Consider the following 12,330-nt stretch of genomic DNA (forward strand, 5'->3'; position numbering starts at 1 on the left):
CAGTAAGCTCAAACTGCCCAAGGAGCTGCTGATTCAGTTCTACAGAGGAATTATTGAGTCTGTCATTTGCACCTCTATAACTGTCTGGTTCAGTTCTGCAACCCAACAAGAAAGACACAGACTTCAGAGGATAATCAGAACTGCAGAAAAAATAATTGTTACCAACCTGCTTTCCATTGAGGACCTGTATACTGCACGAATCAAGAAGAGGGCCATGAAAATATTTACAGATCCCTCACATCCTGGACATAAACTGTTTCAACTCCTACCCTCAAAACGACGCTATAGAGCACTGCACACCAGAACAACTAGACACAAGAACAGTTTTTCCCCGAAGGCCATCACTCTGCTAAACAAATAATTCCCTCAACACTGTCAAACTATTTACTGAATCTGCACTACTATTAATCTTCTCATAGTTCCCATCACCAATCTCTTTCCACTTATGACTGTATGACTATAACTTGTTGCTGGCAATCCTTATGATTTATATTGATATATTGACCATCAATTGTGTTGTAAATGTTGTACCTTGATGAACGTATCTTTTCTTTTATGTACACTGAGAGCATATGCACCAAGACAAATTCCTTGTGTATCCAATCACACTTGGCCAATAAAAATTCTATTCTATTCTATTCTATTCTATTCTATTCTATTCTATTCTATTCTATTCTATTCTATTCTATTCTATTCTATTCTATTCTAGTTGGCTGAATCATCTCCCCTCTGTGTCAGGGTTCCAAGTAACACCCCCAATGAAAGAAGACTCCAAGGCTAGAAATTCCTGAAAGTTCCATTTTATTAGAGATGTCATATTGGCACATCTGGGAAAACCTGAATCTGAAAGATTCCAGGTCTTCCCTACCCAATGGAAAGTTCAAATCCCTGCCCAACACCCACACATCCATCATATGGTCCAATCAAAACACAGTCCCAACTGAAGATGCCTTCCAGTTCCAGCCCTCCAGGTGCAGAGCAAGATGTCCTTGACTCTCTGAGAAAGGAATGTTATTATGACTATATATCACCCATGTTCCATACAATCCCCCCTCACAGTTTCCAACAGTAAGAAATGTGGCAGGCCTGAAGAGCCAACGAAAAAGATGGCTTCCAGGCCTGACACTCTGGTTGTCCCCTCCACCACCATTTATTTTTCTGGGTATCCAGATAGGCTGGAAGTAATGTTTTACACCCCATTCTAAATTAATAAAATCTTAAACAACCTTCTACAAATTAAAAAGGTAGAATATTGTGCTGGAACTCCATATCATGCCACAATGCAACAACGGCTGGTTTTGTGTCAGTGTTGAAAGTGGTATTACTCCACTTTCTTAGCCATAATAATTCCCAGAAATTGTTGGCTGTTTCTCCAATTGCTAGTCATTCCCTCCCTTTCTTCAAACCCGATCCTATTTGTGCCCATCACCCTGGCTCGTTTGTGATTAACTGTTTATGAGCTGCATTTCCATAATGTTTGCGCATCAGATTTATGAAGTGTGCCGTCTGTATCTGAAGGATAAACACAACCCAGCAGTTGGTCCAACTGATGTCCCTTGGAGTCATAACAGTAACACACAATGAGCAATATCATGGATTAAAAACACAAGCAAAGAGCCACTGGCTGACTGGAGTGGAGTAAAATCTCTGCCAGACGGTATTTCTTCTCTGTAATCAGCTTCTTTATGTGCTGCAGAACTGTGATTGCCTCCCACGACCCAGGTTGGTGTGCAAGATTGTTTATTTGGAAAACCATGCGGTGGCCATTTGGGGGAGGGTGTATGTCACTGAGCCCAATCACTTGCAAAGGTTTCAACTCTTCTCTCAATTACAATGAGCACTAAAAAGTAAATCATTCACCGTTCTCTCATGCAAGCTACCATGTTTCCCTGAAAATATGACCTACTCAGAAAGTAAGCCCTAGCTTGGTTTTTACACGTGTGCCCAATATAAGCCCAGCCCCCAAAATAAGACCTAATGAAGACCCGACCCATTCCAAGGTGAACTGATAAAAATTAAGCTGGGTGGGGATGGATGTGCCCTATTCAAATTCAATTCAAATTCAGATTCAAACCTTTATTGTTGGTGCACAACATGTGTACAATAAGATTGGCTGAGCCTCCCTCAGTGCACCCCCCCCAACACAATACAACTCACAGTGAAGACAGAAAATCCCTAACCCGATAAATCATATTAACAAACACCCAGTCCTATTGCACCAGTGTGAACATGTTACACGTTGCGCTGGCCCTGCAAGTCCATCATACTAAGTAGTTACGATGTTATTTCGCATTCAGGAGTCTGACAGCCCACGGATAAAAACTGTTTTTCAGCCTGTTTGTGTGGCTGCTTATGCTTCTATATCTCCTTCCCGCTGGTAGGAGGGTAAAGAAGTGATGACCAGGGTGAGAGTCATCCCTGAGAATTTTCATAAATTTGATTCCCAGGAGGGAAGGGCTGCATTCCAGAAGAGTTTAGATGGTTTGGTTGGGAGGAAGAGAGTCATGTCAGTTCCTCCCTAGAGCTTCTTGAGATATACCTTTGGTGATGCATGTAGTTTGCTTGTGTTTGGCAAGATTTCTGTATATAGGGTGAAGACCAACAAAGGAAACTGCTTAGAAGTAACTCTGCGTATCTTTTTTGGATTTTGGAGAGAGGGTCTGCCAACTCCTGAGGCTGGGGAACTGGTGGATCAGACCCCTCTGATTGGAGAATCTATGTCAGTGTAAAATAAGTGTGATTGTAGCCCCCATTTTTTACTTTTTTGACACAGGCCACAGATGCCCCTGATCTCTGCATTTAAAGAGTAGGAGGGAGAATACCAGGGGTGAAATCCAGCAGGTTCTGACAAGTTCTGGAGAATCAGTAGCAGAAATTTTGAGTAGTTCGGAGAACTGGCAAATTCCCCCTCTGGCTGGCCCCAGATTGGGGTGGGAATGGGGATTTTGCAATATCCTTCAGCCAGGAGTGGTGAGAGAATGGAGATTTTGCATTATCCTTCCCCTGCCACGCCCACCAAGCCACGCCCAAGCCACACCATATCTGCCAAGCCACGCCCACAGAACCAGTAGTAAAAAAATTGGATTTCACCACATTGTGGTGTGATAACTTTTGAGATGAAGTTACCACCTTTTCTGTTTTCGTGCAATTCTGCTCAAAACGAAGCATTATATTTTGGAATATAATGCTTTCCCGTTGTAGCTGTAACCTTTTTGTACCTGTGCATGAATTGAATGTTGAATTGGCTTGAATCAAATCTTGTTTCTTTTTGACGCTCGAATTGGATTTCAGCTTATCTGCACACATCCAGGTGAACATCACGCACCATCCTGGTGAACGCTCAATATCTCAATTCAGACAGTGGGAGAGGCATTCCAGACGCCAAAGGAGGCAGCACATCTGTTTGAACCTCTGCCTTGGTTCTTGCTTCCTGTCAGACATTGCCAGATTTCAGGGATTGAAGCTTTCGCTTCAAACCTTTTCAAAGCAAACATATTTCGATTGTGTTACAGCCTTTAAAAAGATATTGAAAACTGGCCTTTGAAGGAGAGGATAAAACAAAATAGCATTTTCTCCACTGAGCACAAGCCCCACCTGGAAGAAGCTGGGTACAACAAAATGTAAGCACTTTCTGTGTCTCACAAAGGTTCCTTGTGTTGCATTTTTATTCAAGAAAGGAAACCTTCCTGTTCCTTTCTCTGTGGAGAATGAAAGGTGGTGTGGAAAGAAATGGACAAGAGTTTTTGTCTGTTAAAAATAGGCCAGAAAAGCCTTGATTGTCTTCATCAAAAAAACATCTTTATTTAAAAGTAAATCTAGGGAACAATGTGGCTTTGCGTTTGGGTGAAGATTTGTGACGTTAGGAAATCAGAGAGAAGCCAACAATTCTCGTTTGATGCTTGACCCCCATCCTGGTTTGGGATTATTCTCGAAAGATTTCTTGGAAAGTGCTGCGGGTTGCATAGATTGCAAAGAAATGTCAGTGAGACAGGCTCAATTAACTCGGCCCTTCTCTTGATCAATAGCTTAATTGCCTTGTATTTAGGAAAGCCTTTAATTTAATTAACCCCCCACCTGCTTAGCTGATTTTTTTTTGTTTAAAAAAAATGACTCACTTGTCTTTTTGGTAGCTATCGTGTTTCCAGAAAGAGCTGAGCAGAAAGCGAAGGTGGTCTTACAGTTACAACAAAGTGCTGCAGAGGCCAGTTGAGGTGCCTGAGTGGACTTCAAGGGCAGTCCCATGTAGAGCATAGCGCAGTAGTCAAGCAATGAGGTTACTAGGACATAAATGATTGTCTGGAGGACCTCCTGACTAATCTATCTCCGTGGTGAAGGAACTATGAAAGTCCACGTTCTCCTTAGCAGCAGCCAGAAAAATTCATCTCCAGCAGAGCTGGGTTTCACATATTCTTACCATCGGTTCACTGCGCGCATGCACGCTTGCTTTGCACGCTTGCTTTGCACGCTTGCTTTGCACGCTTGCTTTGCACGCTTGCTTTGCACGCTTGCTTTGCACGCTTGCTTTGCATGAGTGTGGGTCATCTGCACATGTACCCAGCCTTCCGTGCATGCACTTTGCTCGTGCATGCAACTTTCGCGTATGCACCCGGTCTCGAAAATGTGGCTAAATAGGACAGCATTACGCTGGGGTGGGTGGGCGGGGGTGGGCCCACCAGCAGTCACCACTACAGGTTTGCCCGAACCAGTCCAAACCATCTGTGATCTCCAGTGCTCTGGATAAACTCTTTCCAGGTCTGTTGCCTCTTCTGTTACAAGACTGAGGTTCTGGTTCTGAATTGAGGAGGGGCTCTGGTCAAGGGACCAATGTTACCCTTCTACTGGAGTCCCTTCTAGTCAAAGATCCTGGGAGGTGAATGCTGAAGGCCCAGAATGGGTCGACTTCTTCCTTCTCTTCATATATCTGTAGAGAACCTTCCAGAATCCCAGAATTTTGGGCCGCTAAACCCAAAATTCTATTCAGGAATCCTGTGTGCTCCCTGCTCTAATATGTGCTGGTGAAACATGGACACTGAGCTCACAATTGATACAAAAGCTATAAGTGAGGTACTACTACCGCTCTATAAAGCCTTAGTAAGATCACACCTAGAGTACTGCATCCAGTTTTGGTCACCACACTATAAAAAAGATGTTGGGACTCTAGAAAAAGTGCAGAGAAGAGCAACAAAGATAATGAGGGGACCGGAGGCTAAAACATACGATGAACGGTTGCAGGAACTGGGCATAGCTAGTTTAGAAGGACCAGAGGAGACATGATAGCAGTCTTCCAATATTTGAGGGGCTGCCACAGAGAGGAGGGGATCAAGCTATTTTGCAAAGCACCCAAAGGCAGACAAGGAATAATGGATGGAAACTGATCAAGGAGACATTCAACCTAGAAATAAGAAGAAATTTTCTGACATTGAGAACAATCAACCCATGGAACAGAAGTTGCCTTCAGAAGTTATGGGAGCTTCATCACGGGAGGCTTTCATTGGACTGCCATCTGTCAGAAATGGTGTAGGATCTCCTGCTTGGGTGGGGGGTTAGACTAGATGACCTATAAGGTCCCTTCCAACTCTGATAATCTAACAGAAGTGGCGCAAAGAGCCTTGGAAAGATTCATGCTTGGCATCACAAGACAAGATTGAAACACCTGCAGAAGGATTAGAGAACAAATAAAAGTATACAATGCCATCAAGAGAGTAAAAGAATGGAAATTGAAATGGGCAGGTCACATAGCAAGAAGAACTGAGGGCAGGTGGACCAAGGCAGTCATAGAATGGATCTCACTTGATAAAATGCTTCCACAAAAGAGGCCTAAAACAAGATGGAGCGATGACATCAGCAAGTATTGCGGGCTCAGCTGGGAACAGAAAGTTCAAGACCATATTGGTTGGAAACATGCAGAAGAGGCCTTCATCCTACAGTGGATAGACAATGGCTAGAAGGATGATGATGATTCAGGAATCCAAATTAAGCCCTCTCTGTTAGATGAGGGTCCAGTCTTGTTTAAAGATAATTCATGAACTCCCTTTATAACTGACATCACTATCGTACCTGTAAGAGATTGTGCTTGTTGTGATCTGCCAGCTGCTTGCGGAGCTGGCAGCAGAGTCAGACAGTGAGGAGGCTGGGGAGGAACATGGGCCAGTCCTGGAGTCTGGGGAAGGCCCAGACGAGGGCTCTGCATTGGAAGCAGAGATGGGGCCAGTGCCATCTGGGAGTGATGTGCGGACTCCAGACCCCCCAGAGTCAGACAGCAGAGGCAGAGGAACAGGAGCAGCCTATTCCTAGTGTATGCATGCTCAGAGCTGCCAGAAGGCAAGAGCAGCTAAAGCAAAAGGGACGACTCGGGACTAAGGCCAGGAGATGATTGGCCCCTCCCATAAGGCTTAAAAGAGAAACAAAGGCAATTGGGGCCTTTTGCAGGAAAGCAACATTGCTAACTCTGTTTCCAGTCGGCATCTCTTGTTTGTTTCTGAAATTTGTGGGGCTTTGGCTAGTAAGGCCTTTGGTAGGGTGTCAAAGAAGATAAAGGTTGGTGATTATCCCAAAGGACTTCTTCCAAAGGACTTGTTTTGCAACTAATTGGGACTCGGCTGGGAATGAACGTAATTCTCAGCTGTTACAATAAAATAGCTTTATTTGAGACTAATTGTGTCTTGTAATGACTAGGTCACAACAGTGCTGAAGAGATTGAGTATTCCACAATCAGCCGATGGGGAATCCTGCTACAAGCTTACCCAATAAACTGACTCTTAGTCCATCATGCAAATATTCCGTGAACAAGAGGCTCAAAAGCTTTGGAGATTCCCCACTTTCATGAACTCACTAATCAAGAAGGGCTGGAGAGCTCCTATCTTAGTTCTCAAGAGTGTGCATTCCAACCCCTGAGCTTGCTCCCTTAATCATTCTTAGCATTTAAGAGGCCTGGCAGCACTACTCCGAGTACTGAAGTGTTCTTGGGAGTGCTCCTGATTCATAAACTCAGACCACGATTCCATGTCTTGCTCTCAGGATGACAGGCGCTGTGGCTTCGTCCTCCATGTCATTCCTGCAGCTCTTTCACCTGATCATAGAATCCTACCTTTGGAAGAGGCCTTTGAGGTCATCAAGTCCCATCTTCGGAACAGATGGGAAACTAAATCTTTCTCCCAGCTTGGAACTGAACCAGATGGATATTTCTTCCAACAATTACTTTCTATGATTCAGAAGCTTTACTTCCACTGATGCTACCCAAAACTTTTTGCACTGAGATCTTTCCCATTCTGCAGTTCTAGGTTTTTTATTTCCGTCTCCTTGTCCTTCCTTACAAGAATTTTGCATTTATCTCTGTTGAAATTTCAGCTCATTCAATCGTTTCGAGTTTTTATTTCCGCCTTTTAGGATACAAGCCATTGGCAAATCTGAGAAGCATTCCCTTCATCTTCTCCAAACAATCAATAAAAGTGTTGAAGAAGGCAAGAGCCAAGATTGACATTGGGGAAGCTTACCAGACGGGAGCTGTTGACAGGCACTTTTTCAGAACGATTGTCAAAGCATCTAGGTAAACTCTTCATTATTGCATCCAGCCCACACTGAATGAGGGTGCTAATCAAAGGGCATGTTGAAATGCTTTGCAGAAAAGATAGAGCTACATTGTGCCTGCTCTACTTAGGATGTTACCTAATTAAAAAAGAAAAAGAGATTTGATTTGATTTATTTGTGACACAGTATATATAAGTATGAGTATGTAATAACTATATTAATTGGATATAACGAACAGAAACAATAGGACAGGAATGGTAGGCATGCTTGTGCTCTTATGCACGCCCCTTACAGACCTCTTAGAAATGGGGTGAGGTCAATAGTAGACAGTTTTTGGTTGAAGCTTTGGGGATTATGGGAAAAGACCACAGAGTCAGGTAGTTTATTCCAAACATTAACAGCTCTGTTACGGAAGTCATATTTTCTGCAATCAAGATTGGAACGGTTAACATTAAGCTTAAATCTATTGTGTGCTCGTGTATTATTGCAATTGAAGCTGAAGTAGTCTTCGATAGGAAGGACATTGTAATAGATGATTCTAATAAGCAAAGTCTGAGAAGACTTACAATATAGAATAATAGAGTTGGAAGGGACCTTGGAATCCAACCCCCTGCCCAAGCAGGAAACCCTACACCTCTTCAGACAAATGGTTATCCAACATCTTCTTAAAAACTTCCAGAGTTGGAGCATTCACAACTTCTGGAGGCAAGTTGTTCCACTCATTAATTGTTCTCACTGTCAGGAAATTCCTCCTTATTTCCAGGTTAAATCTCTCCTTGTTCAGTTTCCATCCATTATTCCTTTGGGTACCTTGGAAAACTCCTCTCTGTGGCAGCTCCTCAAATATTGGAAGACAGCTATCTTGCCTCCCCTGGTCCTTCTCTTCACTAGACTAGCCGTGCCGAGTGCCTACAACCGTTCATTGTGTATTTTAGCCTCCAGTCCGTAATCATCTTTGTTGCTCTTCTCTGCACTCTTTCTAAACATTTTTTTTTTACATCGTGGCGAGCAAAATTGAATGCAGTATTCCAAGCGTGGCCTTACCAAGGCATTATAAAGTGGTATTAACACTTCATGTGATCACGTGAACACTTCTTTTTGGCAAATTCATGCCCATAGATTCCTAGCAGTTGTTTTAAAGCCAGCATACCTAAATGAACTAACCAGTATATGGAAAGGATATGGCTCACAAGCCAGTTGAAGCTGCTGCTAGCTGCTCCTATCTTACACTGAACAGCTTCTATATTATTATTTTTTTAATTTATTATCTTATTTGGAACATAGTTGAAGAAATTATTGTCAACTCTGGAGCTGGCCTGACTGAGGCCATTTTGAGGCTCCAGGGTAGCCACAATGGAGATGAGGGTTAGGGAGGAGGGAATAGTGATAGCTGAGTTTGGTAGCCAAAACAAAAGAGTTTCCCTTGTGAACCAAGGACGTTCCCACAGGTGGCTGAAGAAAGGAGTGATGCCACTCAAGCAACAGGTTGCACCCTGATTGGACCATATGACTGTTTGGACCATGTGATTGTTTGGGATAAGGGACACACTTTTACTTTTAATTAGGTGAAAACCATGGGAACATTTAGAGTTGGTTTTCACCAGCCTGTGCCAATCTGATATATCCAATAAAACTGTTCTTTGAGGAACCTACCTGCCTCAGAGTTTTGTATGCTATGGGTGTATTACTTGGAACCCCGGCAATCATTTTAGGTATTCATAATATCCTTGGCCAAATTCCCTTTATTTTGCATTTCAGCTTCCCTGAGCTTCTTCCAGGATCTGTAGGTCCTCCCATTAGTTTCCTATTAGCAAACATGTTTAAAGATTTCTGTTTTCCGAGGTGCTCAGCACCATCAGTGAATTATCCTAACAGTGAGGACAATGAACCAGTGGAACAGCTGGCCTCCAGAAGTTGTGGGTGCTTTATCACTGGAGGTTTTTAAGAAGAGACTGGACAGCCACTTGTCTGAAATGATATAAAGTCTGCTGCTTGAGCAGGGGGCTGGACTAGAAGACCTCCAAGGTCCCTTCCAGCTCTATTCTGATTGATTGATTTCCCCCGCGCTTCACTGCTGAAGTGAGGCGTGGGCTCCTGGCCCCTTCCTTATGCTCTGAATAAGGAAGTGGCAAGTAAGCATGGCTGCCTTCAGCCACCATCATACCACACACCAGCTCCTGATTCAGCCTCAGCTATGGCAATTTGGTTGTCTCCGTTGGCTCTTTGCCGGCACACTCACTCACCTCTCTTCTATCCCGTGGCTGTCTCAAGGGAGGTTTTTGCAGACTCTTCTCCAAACAGGTTTGTTTTTAATAATGATAAAAAAAAAAAGAAAGAAGAAGAAGCAGAAGAGGCTCATTTTTACATGTTTGCTTCGCTGGCTTTCCAGCAATAATGGATGTATAAGTAGACATTTATAGGGGGTGGCATGACAGATTGGAAATAAAATGAAGGATAAAAACATGCAGGCAGATGGTTGCTGATCTCTTTGGTCATGAGCTTGCCACACCGTGCAAATTGGATGATACATTTAAGGGTTAGCCTTCAGTACTTCTGTGGGTCTGGGACCCACAACCTGCCCAAAGGGACTGCTTTCTGCCAGAAACACTGTGATTACACCATATGGTTATATATCTTCCGGCAATAATCTCACCCGGGTAACTCTCCATCATGCAAGCAATAACCAAGCATATCTTTCAAGTCAAGATTTTATTTTCTTTAGTACCTGTGTTCATGATAGAAAACCGAGTGATTTTTTCCAGTTCTGATGAAAATCCAGATTTATAGCTGCAGAAAAATGTCCTCCAACGGAAACACTTTCAAGAATATCAGCACAGAGTCGAGTTAAAAACGCCAGGATGGTGCAGTACAATAGCTGAGATTTGTAGCTCTCCACTGAGATCTGTCTGGAGTTCTAAATGAAGGACAACCTGCAACTAAAGGCCGTGAGGGAGGGAACGCAGCCCACCAGAACTCTTCGTGTGGATCTGGGTGAAAAAGATTCCACTTGAAGAAACAGGTGCCAAGTATCCATGTGGAAAGTGGAAATTGAAGCAGAGGCTTTGCACATGCCTGGAAATCAGACCTCTGAAAAAGTAATTAGCTGGGGATCTGTTAAGGGTGCAGTGGCCTAGCAGTTAAGATGCTGGGCTTATTGACTGGAAGCTTGGCAGTTTGAGACCCGAGCGCCATGTGATAGCAATCACCCTTAGACTTATATATGGCTTCACAGTGCTTTACAGCCCTCTCTAAGCAGTTTACAGAGTCAGCATCTTACCTTTCAACAATCTGGGTCTCCTTTTTACTGACCTCAGAAGGATGGAAGGCTGAGTCAACCCTGAGCTGTTGAGAATCGAACTACTGGCAGTTGGCAGAATTAGTCTGCAATACTGCATTCTAACCACTGTACACCATAGAAGGAAGGAAGGAAGGAAGGAAGGAAGGAAGGAAGGAAGGAAGGAAGGAAGGAAGGAAGGAAGGAAGGACAATAGCAATAGCATTTAGACTTGCATACCACTTCACGGTGTTTTGCGTCCCTCTTTAAGTGGTTTACAGAGTCAGTATATTGCCCCCAATAATCTGGGTCCTCATTTTACCAACCTTGGAAGGATGGAAGGCTGATTCAATCTTAAGCAGATCAGAATCGAACTCCTGGCAGTGGGCAGAGTTAGCCTGCAATAATGCATTGTATTCTAACCACTGCACCACCATGGTAATGGGGTGAGCTTCTGTTCTTGTCCCAGCTCCAGCCCACCTAGCAGTTCGAAAGCATGCAAATGTGAGTAGGTAAATAGGTACCAGTTTGGTGGGAATGTAATGGCATTCCATACACCTTGGAGAATAGTCATGCCAGCAACATGACCATGGAAGCGCCTTCAGACAATTCTGGCTCCCTCGGCTAGGAAATGGAAATGAGCACAGTCCCTTAGAGTTGGACCTGACTGGACAGTGGATTGGACCTTTCTTTTCTTTTTACTATTAGTTAGAGTCCATGAGAAGAATACAGAGAGCAGGAATTCCTGATCCAGGCTCACAATGCACCACCATCTCTCCATATCTTTTGGGGGCCCTTGAATCCTCTGCTAAACAAGTGCCAAACATTAGAGGCACAAATCGTTTCATTCCAAAGTGAGAACGCATCAAATATAGTCCTGATGTAACTCATAAAATGTAGAAAAAAGAATCCAATGCCACAGACACAAGCGGGGAAAAACCCAGAGAATTCTGGTTGCACTTCTTGGCCAATAACAGATTAACAGAGTTGGAAAGGACCTTATAGGTCATCTAGTCCAACTCCCCCACCCAAGCAGGAGACCCTACACCATTTCTGACAGATGGCAGTCCAGTCTTTTCTTGAAAGCAGTCAGTCAGTCAGTCAGTCAGTCAGTTAGTTCGTCCGTCCGTCCGTCCATCCATATCTATCTTATTAAAACCTGCTAGACAGTCTGGTCTGAGACCTCAACCTGCCGCTCCCCCACCACCCTTGATAATCCAAGGTGAAACCCACTATGAAATCAAGAAAATCCTTGACTCTAGACTATATAGAGGTCAATTACAATATTTAGTCCACTGGAAGGGATATCCATTATCTGAATCTACTTGGGTCAAAAGTTGGAAAGTAAATGCGGACAATTTGATTAAACAATTTCACGACACTTTCCCTGACAAACCTAAAAAACCTCTTGGAGAGGGGAGGGGTAGAAGGGAAGTGTGGACCACTGACACTCTTCTTTATCGACTCTTTGTTTTCTTTCCTAGGATATAGCTTCTTTTCCAAGGGGGGACGCCTGTCAGGCCTGGAAA

This window comes from Ahaetulla prasina, chromosome 15 (assembly GCF_028640845.1).
Source record: "Ahaetulla prasina isolate Xishuangbanna chromosome 15, ASM2864084v1, whole genome shotgun sequence".
Taxonomy (NCBI): Eukaryota; Metazoa; Chordata; class Lepidosauria; order Squamata; family Colubridae; genus Ahaetulla; species Ahaetulla prasina.